The sequence below is a fragment of the Palaemon carinicauda genome, chromosome 41 (assembly GCF_036898095.1).
Source record: "Palaemon carinicauda isolate YSFRI2023 chromosome 41, ASM3689809v2, whole genome shotgun sequence".
NCBI lineage: Eukaryota > Metazoa > Arthropoda > Malacostraca > Decapoda > Palaemonidae > Palaemon > Palaemon carinicauda.
The window spans coordinates 27,628,270-27,638,642 of NC_090765.1; the positions used below are offsets into that span (position 1 = coordinate 27,628,270).

General features: G+C 42.1%; 1 protein-coding gene across 2 annotated transcripts in view; it reads right to left on the minus strand.

The window, feature by feature from the left end:
• LOC137632468 (NADPH oxidase 4-like) overlaps positions 1 to 8,837 on the minus strand; it is a 141,272-nt gene extending 132,435 nt beyond the window's left edge. The window contains exon 1 of one of the 2 annotated variants that reach the window (XM_068364410.1): positions 8,705 to 8,837. The gene's annotated coding sequence lies outside the window, so the exon portion shown is untranslated. The other variant, XM_068364409.1, reaches the window with a different exon arrangement.
• Between the last annotated feature and the right edge of the window lie 1,536 nt (positions 8,838 to 10,373).

Below are 10,373 nucleotides of genomic sequence, written 5' to 3' on the forward strand. Positions count from 1 at the left end.
TTCTTCCCTTGCTTAAGGTCTCCAACACTAGATTTTGTTCCTATCCACTGAGACAGCGGCCTGGGTGCCGCCATCTCATTGAATTCCCTGGCCCCTAAGGTTGTCTTTACTCTGGATCAGAATCTTTAAGGTTAGGTAGGACCTACCAGGTACTACCTCACCTACAGGACCCTTACCCCTCCCCTGCTGTCCTTTAGTGTTGGCCTAGCCTTCACACATCTTGGCCATCATTCTACAATTGACCCTGAGGGTAGATTGTGGGATTGGCTCGGGTTCTCTGTCGGTCGTCGACTGAGTCGGCTGCCGGCAGAGATTCCCCTAACCTATCGAGTGCTCTTCAGTCCTCCCTTGGACTGCCTTCCATAGCCCCACCAGCTGGTACTGACAGGGGTATGGTTGGATGGAAGCCCAAATATAATTCCCCCTTTCATATGAACCCTCATTCTGGATGGCGGTCTGCAAGGCTGAGCCTTTGCTTCCCCCTCCCATCCATACTTTCTCTCTCTCTTACCATCTACCCTGGGCCAGCTGCTGGCGTCCTAGAGCAGCCAGCAGCTGACACAGACTGCGGTCCGCCATCAGGTTGCTCTGCCGCCGCTTGCTATGGATTACTGTTGACCGGTGACCCAACGACAGCCGGCACACACCGGCCGGCTGCTGGCAACTATGCCGACTGCCGACAGCCGGTCGACCAATTGTCTGAAGACATATTCTTTTACCGGCCGCCGGCGGGTCCGCCACCATAGGCAAACCCCCAGCGGCCGGCAGCAGGGCGGCTGCCGGCGGCCTGCTGCCTATTACCTACTGAAGGCAGTGTACCTTCAAAAAGCCCAGGGTAATGCTGGCGTAAGTCAGCAGGCACTACAGTATTGGCCGTGGAGTGGTCAGTAGTCACTGCGATATTGATTATCTCGCACTAGATATACCACTGTGCGGTCTGTGCTGTAGCCCATACATACTTCCAACCTACAAGGTGCTTCATGGACAGACTATTGTGAGACCGCTAGACCAAGGGAGCGATTCTCTCTTGTTAAGAAAGCAATCAATGATCACTTTATTCAATCCCCAATACTGAACTTTCAAAGACGGTGCTAAGTTACACTTTATATCCAAAGGATAAGTTGTCTTCTCCTAATAATTCTACTTTAGAATATAGAGTTCAATATTGAAGGAGGTCACATTAATTGGCTGGACAGAAAACACATGTGGGTGTATTTTCTCTTTCCCTTCTAGCTTACCTATCCTAAGCTAAAATATACATAGCATTGTATGATGAAATTATGAGATATTTCACCGAATACTCATCCGAATTTCCTTTCTTTACAGGAGGAGCATCCCGAGTGTGGGAACCATTTCTGCAAGGTCCGCAGCAAGAGCTTCTGCGGCCACGACATGTGCAGAACCCACGTGCGCTGCGCGACAACGAAGGGCTCTCTTAAGTATTGGGACCCCCAGGTACGTGACATTTGTTCCAATCTGGTTACTGATGCTTTTTATGATCAAAAGTCTACTGAGTCAAGGGATGCAGCAAGAGAGACGCTGCGAAAATGGGTCAGGGGTTTTCAGAAGAACACCACTGGCCCATACCTTCCTAATGAAAGGATGAGGGCTTGTTTGTTCCCTAGAACATCTTCGGATGCAGTTATCCCTCAAGCTCAGCCTGAGATCCCCCTCGTCCAGATTCCGATAGAATCTGATGTTTCAGATGCCTTGAAGGACATCCAGCTGGAAGACAACATGTCGGTGGTTTCTGAGGATACGGAACGCAGTCTTCTAGCTGAAGAGCAGGATCAGGATTCTGTCTTACCTCCTGAAGGCGACGAAGAGAAAGCCGAAATTATTTCGGTTTCATCGGCTACGGTGGCCGAGCCTGTCCCGTCGACTTCTGCTTCATTAAAGCCAGACGGGCTTGCAGACAGTTCGTGTTCGCCTCGGCTGCGGTGAGACACGAACCAAGGAAGCTGATAGCTTCCAACATCTGGGGAAAAGACCTCTTCCCAAGCGAAGTGGTCAAAGAGGTCGTTGACAAAGCCGCTACGGAGAATAGGAATCTCCTCCACAAATGGGACTTGTCATCTAAGAGGAAGTCTTCCACTGAGGAGGGTCCCCAACCCAAACGGAAGACCAAATGACCTAGAGTGCCCTCTCGCCCTCCACGACAACAACAACAGCTTCCTGTGGCCACCGTGCCCCAGACGGTGGCATAACCACCTACCACGTTCCAGCTGGTGCCCCAACAGGTGGCGACTCAGTCGTCTGTCTTTACCCCAGCCTTTGAAAGGCAATCAACAACCTTTCGCCCAAAGTCACGTGGTGCCTTTCGCGGTTCCTCTAGACGCCCCTCCAGAGGCAGGGGGAACAAAGGTGGACGTGGCCAAGGAGGCAAGTCCTCCAACCAGCACTCCAAGTGAGATGCTTCTGGTAGGAGGGAGACTTCTCTTCCGGGATCGCTGGACCTTCGATCCCTGGGCCCACAGCTTAGTCAAGAACGGACTGGGGTAGAGTTGGACTGCAACTCCACCAATTTTCCCTCAGTTCTTCCAACACTCAACCCCCATTCTGGAAGAATATGTTCAAGAACTCTTAGACAAGAGAGTTGTAAAGAGGGGAAAGTCAATCAAATTCCAAGGAAGACTGTTTTGTGTTCCGAAGAAGGACTCGGAAAAGCTCAGAGTCATTCTGGACTTATCACCACTCAAAAAGTTCATAGTGAACCACAAGTTCAGAATGTTGACTCTTCAACACATAAGGACCCTACTGCCCAAACAGGCATACTCAGTCTCCATAGATATGGCGGACGCATACTGGCATGTTCCGATCAATTGTCAAGTTTCCTCCTACCTAGGATTCAAACTGCAAAAAAGACAGTACGTCTTCAGAGCCATGCCCTTCGGACTAAACATAGCCCCAAGGGTATTCACAAAGCTTACGAACGCAGTCATTCGTCAACTAGGCCTAAAGGGAGTTCAGGTGATTGCCTACCTGGACGACTGGCTGGTATGGGCAGCATCCGAAGAAGAATGCACGCAAGCCTCCAAGGAAGTGATCCAGTTCCTGGAACATCTAGGATTCAAGATCAACTTGGAAAAGTCTCGACTATCTCCAGCTCAGAAGTTCCAATGGCTGGGTGTCCACTGGAACTTACAGTCACACTGCCTCTCCATTCCATCAAAGAAGAGGAGAGAGATAGTGGGATCTGTCAAGAGACTCCTTCAATCTGACAGGATATCAAGAAGGCAACAGGAGAGAGTGTTGGGGTGTCTCCAGTTCGCCTCAGTGACAGACCCAGTGTTGAGAGCACAATTAAAAGATGCATCAGGAGTCTGGAGAAAATACGCATCAAATGCTCGAAGAGATCTGAAAAGACCGATACCAACTCGTCTGCGATCACTCCTCAAGCCATGGTCAGAGGCCAAGTACCTACAGAAGAAGGTACCCCTACAACCGCCTCCACCTTCAGTCACCGTTCATATGGATGCTTCAAAGGAAGGGTGGGGAGGCCACTCTCACCATCGGAAAATCCAGAGCCTGGTCCTCCCTCTTCAAGACCTTCCACATCAACATTCTGGAAGCCATGGCAGTTTTTCTCTCACTGAAAAAACTGAAACTTTGCTGCTCAATCCACATCCGACTGGTACTAGACAGCGAGGTTGTAATGAGATGCCTGAATCGACAAGGTTCGTGATCGCCCCAAATCAACCAAGTGATATTGGCCATTTTCCGCTTGGCGGAGAAGAAGAGATGGCACTTATCAGCAGTTCATCTTCAAGGGTTCCGTAATGTGACAGCGGACGCTCTATCCAGGCTCAACCCGATAGAGTTAGAATGGTCCCTAGACGCAAGATCGTTCTCCTTCATCTTACGCAAAGTCCCAGGACTGCAGATAGACCTCTTCGCAACGAGCGACAACAAGAAGCTACCCCGGTACGTAGCCCCTTACGAGGATCCTCTAGTGGAAGCAATGGATGCGATGTCCATAGACTGGAACAGATGGTCCAGGATTTACCTGTTCCCTCCAACCAACCTCCTGCTGAAGGTCCTCAACAAACTGAGATCCTTTCAAGGAACGGCAGCAATAGTGGCTCACAAGTGGCCCAACAGCATCTGGTTCCCCTGATAACGGAACTACGGCTGAAACTGATTCCGTTGCCGGATCCAGTTCTGACTCAGCAAGTGCAGAAGTCGACTGTCTCAGCTTCATCACAGAAAACCCGGAACCTTCATCTCATGATTTTCTCACCTTAGCAGTCAAGATAAGGTTCGGGATTTCAAAGGACAGTATTAACTATTTAGAAGAAGACAAGTCGAAATCAACGAGAAGACAATAAGAGTCTTCCTGGAAGAAATGGGTTGCCTTTGTCATGGTAAAGAAACCAAAGGAGATATCAGAATTTTGTTTATACTTCTTTATCCATCTCCATGAACAAGGTTTAGCAGCCAACAAGAATTCTACGTGTAAATCTGCCCTAACTAGACCCTTGCTATACGCCTTCCAGGTGGACTTCTCCAATGAAATCTTCAACAAGATCCCAAAAGCCTGCGCTAGACTTCGGCCCGCAGCCCCTCCGAGGCCCATTTCCTGGTCCTTGGATAAGGTTCTTCACTTAGCGTCGACCTTGAATAACGAAGATTGCTCTCTAAAAGATTTGACTCTAAAGGTGATATTCTTATTTGCACTAGCCTCAGGAGCCAGAGTTAGCGAAATACTGTAGTGGCCTTTTCGAGGGATGATGGCCACATTCAGTTCACAGACTGTGGAGAACTGAACCTATTTCCTGACCCAGCGTTTCTCGCCAAGAACGAGCTGCCCACCGAGAGGTGGGGTTCCTGGAGAATCTTCCCTCTGAAGGAAGAAGCATCTCTATGTCCAGTTGAATGCCTAAAGGTCTATCTTCGTAGAACTTCAGACTTTAAGGGAGGTCAGCTTTTCAGGGGAGAAACCTCAGGTTTAACATTGACCTTGAAACAACTAAGGGTGAAGATCACCTATTTCATTCGCAGAGCGGATCCAGACAGTACACCCGCAGGTCATGATCCGAGAAAGGTTGCTTTGTCTCTGAACTTCTTCCAGACCATGAGTTTTGAAAACCTTCGTGCCTACACTGGATGGAAATCATCCAGGGTTTTCTTCAAACACTACGCGAAACAAGTGCAAGAGATAAAGCACTACGTGGTGACAGCAGGTAGTGTACTAAAACCTGCCGCTTGAATTCTGCAAAGAACAGTGCACTAATTGGGACTTTTAGTGAAGGGTGTGCATGACTTACTCCTACGATGTATTATGTTTAGTGACGTGTCTAGTAAATGACACTATAGACTGTTCTAAATACACAGGTGACTAAAGCATAAAAGACTGACACGTGCCATGCGTATTTCCCTTAGAGTGGCTTTGTTTCCTTTTCAGATGAAACTATTTTTTCTGTTATTACTAATTATTATGCTTTCACACAATATTTTCAAAGAAAATTTTCTTTAATTGTATATATTACAACCCATGATTTCTAAATACTGGCTGTTAATAAACACAGTTAGGAATTTTTACGTCTCATTTTGCCCTAAAAATTCTAAAATACAAATAAAAGGTGTCAGAGCTACTTTTTTATCCTCTTATTTCTGGAAAATATTTCAGATTAATTCCATTTCTGTTCTAAGTAAACAATCATCAAATTTATGTGTTATGCTATTAAGTTCAGTCCCTGGTAATCACTGACTTTACCAACCTGATTACCTTACTGACTTTACAATTTCCTACATGAATGTAAACCTGTCTAACTTGTCTACAACGAACAAGCAGACTGAGGGAGGTGTCAGTCACCTATACATATTTGTTCCTTTCAGAATACAAACTATGTTTTCATGTATATGATGACACTAATATACAACTTGTTTGCTAGATTGTTCCTTGAACTCACAACCCTCGGGTTTTTTTCCTAGAGTCTTCCATGACTCTTCCCTGTAGGGGGCAGGAAGCACTGACATAGTCCATGATCAGCTGAAAGGTGTATGATGGTAAAACCTGGTGTCTCTAGGTCTAGATGACCAAGGAAAATTTATCTTGCAGTTATTGGCACTATTGAAAATCCACAGATACATTATTGCTCTGGTAAATTTCCATCAGGACGACATGGCCTGAGCCAAAAAAACGGATTTTGAGCGAAGCAAAAAATCTATTTTTGGGTGAGGTAGCCATGTCGTCCTGATGAACCCACCCTCCTTTGACAAAGGATGAATGAATCCCTCCCTTATGTACTGTATCTGTAGCACCTCATTAACGCTACAAAGAATGACAAGATGGCACCACACGGCGTCGTGCTGGCGTTCAATAACAGTACGAGTAGGAGCATTGCCTTAATAATGACCCTCCTACAATTCTTGCCACTTTCCCCTCTCGAAGCGTATACGCTATTAGGGGTGTAGATAGCGATGTGGCGTGTCAAGAATACGTCCTCTGATCTTATACGATATTCCTAAAGACAATGCAAGGGATATTCGCGCCAGGAGTTAGAATTCTAGATACCTTTAGTAAAATTCTCTGGGATATATCACTGCAGTTAAATATAACCTAGGAAGCTACTAAGAAGGAACTTCCATCAGGACGACATGGCTACCTCACCCAAAAATAGATTTTTCGCTTCGCTCAAAATCCGTTTTGTACAGCACTGCAGCCGAAACAAAGGTGAGGGTTGCTCCACCTGCTGGGTAGGTTACACCTACCCGCCACTCGACAAGCAACTATATCTAGCCTACCTTCTTGAAATTATAGAGTCCTTTCAATACACGTCATCAAACTTCCGGTCCGCCATCTTGGAGGGCATACAAAGACGCGTTCAGTGAATAGCTATGGTTGTGCTGTTGAATATTTAGCCATTTCATCACATTCACATTCACACAATGCCCAGTTTTTGCGCTATTGTTGGCTGTGGGAATCGAGGACGAAGAGATGACAAGAGTTTCTACCGCATACCGGCAGTTATTCAGAATCAGGACAAAGATACAGAAGAATTATCCAAGTGCAGACGTGACTTGTGGTTGACCAGAATATCACGGGCTGATCTACGTGAATCCTCACTACCCTGGGCACGTATCTGTTCTGATTATTTCATATCAGGTCAGTCTCGGCTAGGCCCTAAAAGTATCATTATTCCTGTGTAAACATGCTATATCCGATCGCATGGGTGACTTCAAAAGTATCATCGTCAGTTCAGTGTGTAGTGTGTGTGGGGGAGGGGGCATCTCAATTTTTAAACATCAAAAGGGGCATCTCAGATTTACAAAACAAAAATTAAAAGCGCCCATATTGGCTATATTAACAAAGGCTACTTACCTAGGTCTCTCTTTCGCCAAGGTGCTCATGCCTATATATAATTAAGTGTATATTTATATTTATTTTAATTTGTGTATTAAATTGTGCAGACATACAGGCCTATGTGATGAATAAACATTGATTATAAATAATAATAATAATATCTGAAAGCTGGTTTAATCCGAAGGGGTCTTCAGCTTATATATGAAACATCGAAAAAATAATTAAACTTGCGCATTTAATTGCAAGGAGGCAAAACGATCATCCAAGAGCATTACAATAGAGTTTGTCCATCATATGTTTATATGTATATAAGAAATTATAGCATTTGTAACCAAACACAAACACAATGGTTAGGCATGAACTGATAAAGATTTGACATAATAATGCAAAACTTTTACATACATTTTGACAATAAAAAATTATAATACACAAGGTTAGGCTAAATGATCAATATTAGCATTATAATTATAAACACTCTCTTCATCGGCCCAGTGTTTATCTAATTTTGGACTTAAAAGCATTAAAGGAAAAAAAAAAAAATTCTGGAAGCAGATTATTCAATGGAAATGTATGCCCACTCATGTTCTGGGTTGGCCGACAGTACCAAGTAGTTCACCATATCAATGTATGAAATACTGGGAAAATCCTCAATATTTTGACTGAATGAATTCTGCATCTGGTATGGATCTAGGCCATCAATTAGATCGAGTTTCTGCTTGTAAAAACGCTTATCACCCGATAATTGTTAGACAAAGTCGCTCTCATTGTCCATATTCGCTGTAGCAGCTGCCATGTTTTCGCTTTGTATGCCCTCCAGCATGGCCGCCGGCGATTCCCAGTGACGTCATTGAAAGCACTCTATAATGCTGCTGTAGCTTCACTGAAGTCATAAGCCTATTAAATGATGGTGGTTTGTATTCGTGTAGCAACAAATATGGGTTTTATTATAGTTCTGGACAGTAAAAGCTTTCCTACTAAAAATCAGGTGCTTCCTGAAGAAAAGCACCAGTTTTCGGTAAAGTTTTACTGTATTATATTTTCTGCAGAAAAACAGATCCACAATCAAAATCATTGACTAAATATTCAAGAAAACTATTTGTACCCCACAGTAGGTATATCACTAGGTCTAAAGTAACAATGAGGAAACCTTGAATCATTAGACTCGGTGAATTTCTACTGACAAAACATTGAACATTTATAACTAAGCAACGAGTTACATTATACGCCTACCTCTGTGGGTCAAGTTGATGCAAAAAAGGTGAAGTTAAGCCTCTGAATTGCGAAATGGGTTTAGCTTAGGGTGCATCTGGACTGAAATAACGAAAAATTACCAACTGTAAATTAAGTATGACACTCAGATTTAGTCATTATACCACGGTATCGTCATTAATTGCTTACCAAAACTTTAGTATAAGCAGTGACCGATTCAACAATGGATGCGTGAAAACGAAGACGTCACTTTCTCGCAAGAAATTTTAGGATCTAATTGAAAGAACCATCCCATGTTGTTACAGTGTATCACACAAATTACGACTTACGAGCGTATTTACCTCATAAGCAAACGGAATTTTGGAAAAACACTCACAAACTCACCGATATAAACACTTTCACTTAAAAAAAAGAAAAAAAAAATATTATAATTATTATTATTATTATCATCTGAAACCTTATTATTATTATTATTATTATTATTATTATTATTATTATTATTATTATTATTATTATTATTATTATTATTATTATTATTATTATTATTTAAAGAAAAAAAAAACTAACAATGTGACGTTCCCTGGTCAGTCAACGTGTCAAGTAATTGTTTTTTACAGACACTTGGTCATTATGGGCAATGTTTTATTTCGACAGCATTTGATTCATTTGGTACAAATTTCTTATGTTTAGAAATGTCATTATGTACAATACTATTGTTTTTAAATTTAGTTATTTTACTTAGATGTTTTTAATGTTCACCAATGATTTTCTTCCCTTTTAGCATTTAAACGTTTGCTACACTTTAAATTGTTGTTTTATCTTCTTTCAATTTATTTTAAAATTAAGGGTATCCTTTTATCTGAATTGCTAATAACCTCCTCCAGATGGGCGATCTCTTTATCTTGAATACGTAGACCAGGTAGCATTCAATGAAAAAAGTACATTATTTTTTCCCATTAGGCTATGGCTGTGTCATATATGCCTTATCGACTTCCGAAATGTGAATATAATTGCATTGTCTTAAGAGTTTTTACGGTTCTGTTTTTAATTTGATTGTTTCCAAAAACTGTGTCTTTTTAGAGATTGAATTGTTTTAATGTAGACGATGGCCTTTGTAGCAACCCCCTCCCCCCTTTTTTTAATCAAGTGCTAATTTGGCTATGTGAGTCAAATAGTGTAGCCCTAAGAATGTATTTGGAAAGCTTCAAATACTAAACTAGAGATTTACCAATGCCTGTAGTTATGGTAAAGAAAATGAAGCGAACCGTTGGATATTGCTGGAATTTTGATAAGCTTGTCATTCTTCATTCATTTAATAAAGTTGTTATACTTATAACAGTACTCCTGTTTGCCAGTGTAATACATTATAGTATCCATTCATTATGTGATATACAGTATCGGAGTGTTAAGATATAAGGTATATTTATATGTTTTGGTGTAAACGGCCAGTGTTTGTAGTAACATATGAAATTTAATATTAAGTATATTGGATTGAGAATTGTATATTTTAACTAGCTTCGTTAATTTAAGTAGATTATAGACTGCAGTTATTCATATTTCCACTCTAAGGAAAACAACCAAGTTGGTGAAGTATCAGTTGTAACAAGTTATTAAGTATCGAAGATTTCTATTGATTGTAAAACTGTGGGTTTAAACATTGAATGTATTTGATTTTATATAAATATGTAGATAGTCGAATAAAGTAGAACGTGAGCAGATGTTTTTTTATTCCAATTTATATCAACGTTTAGCTATTAAATTGATAGAAATACCAGATCTGTAATGCAACTAAAATCTTGTCATTATCGTAGGTTTACCGAGGCTTGCAGATATTTAGTGTATAATAAATCATCCTCAA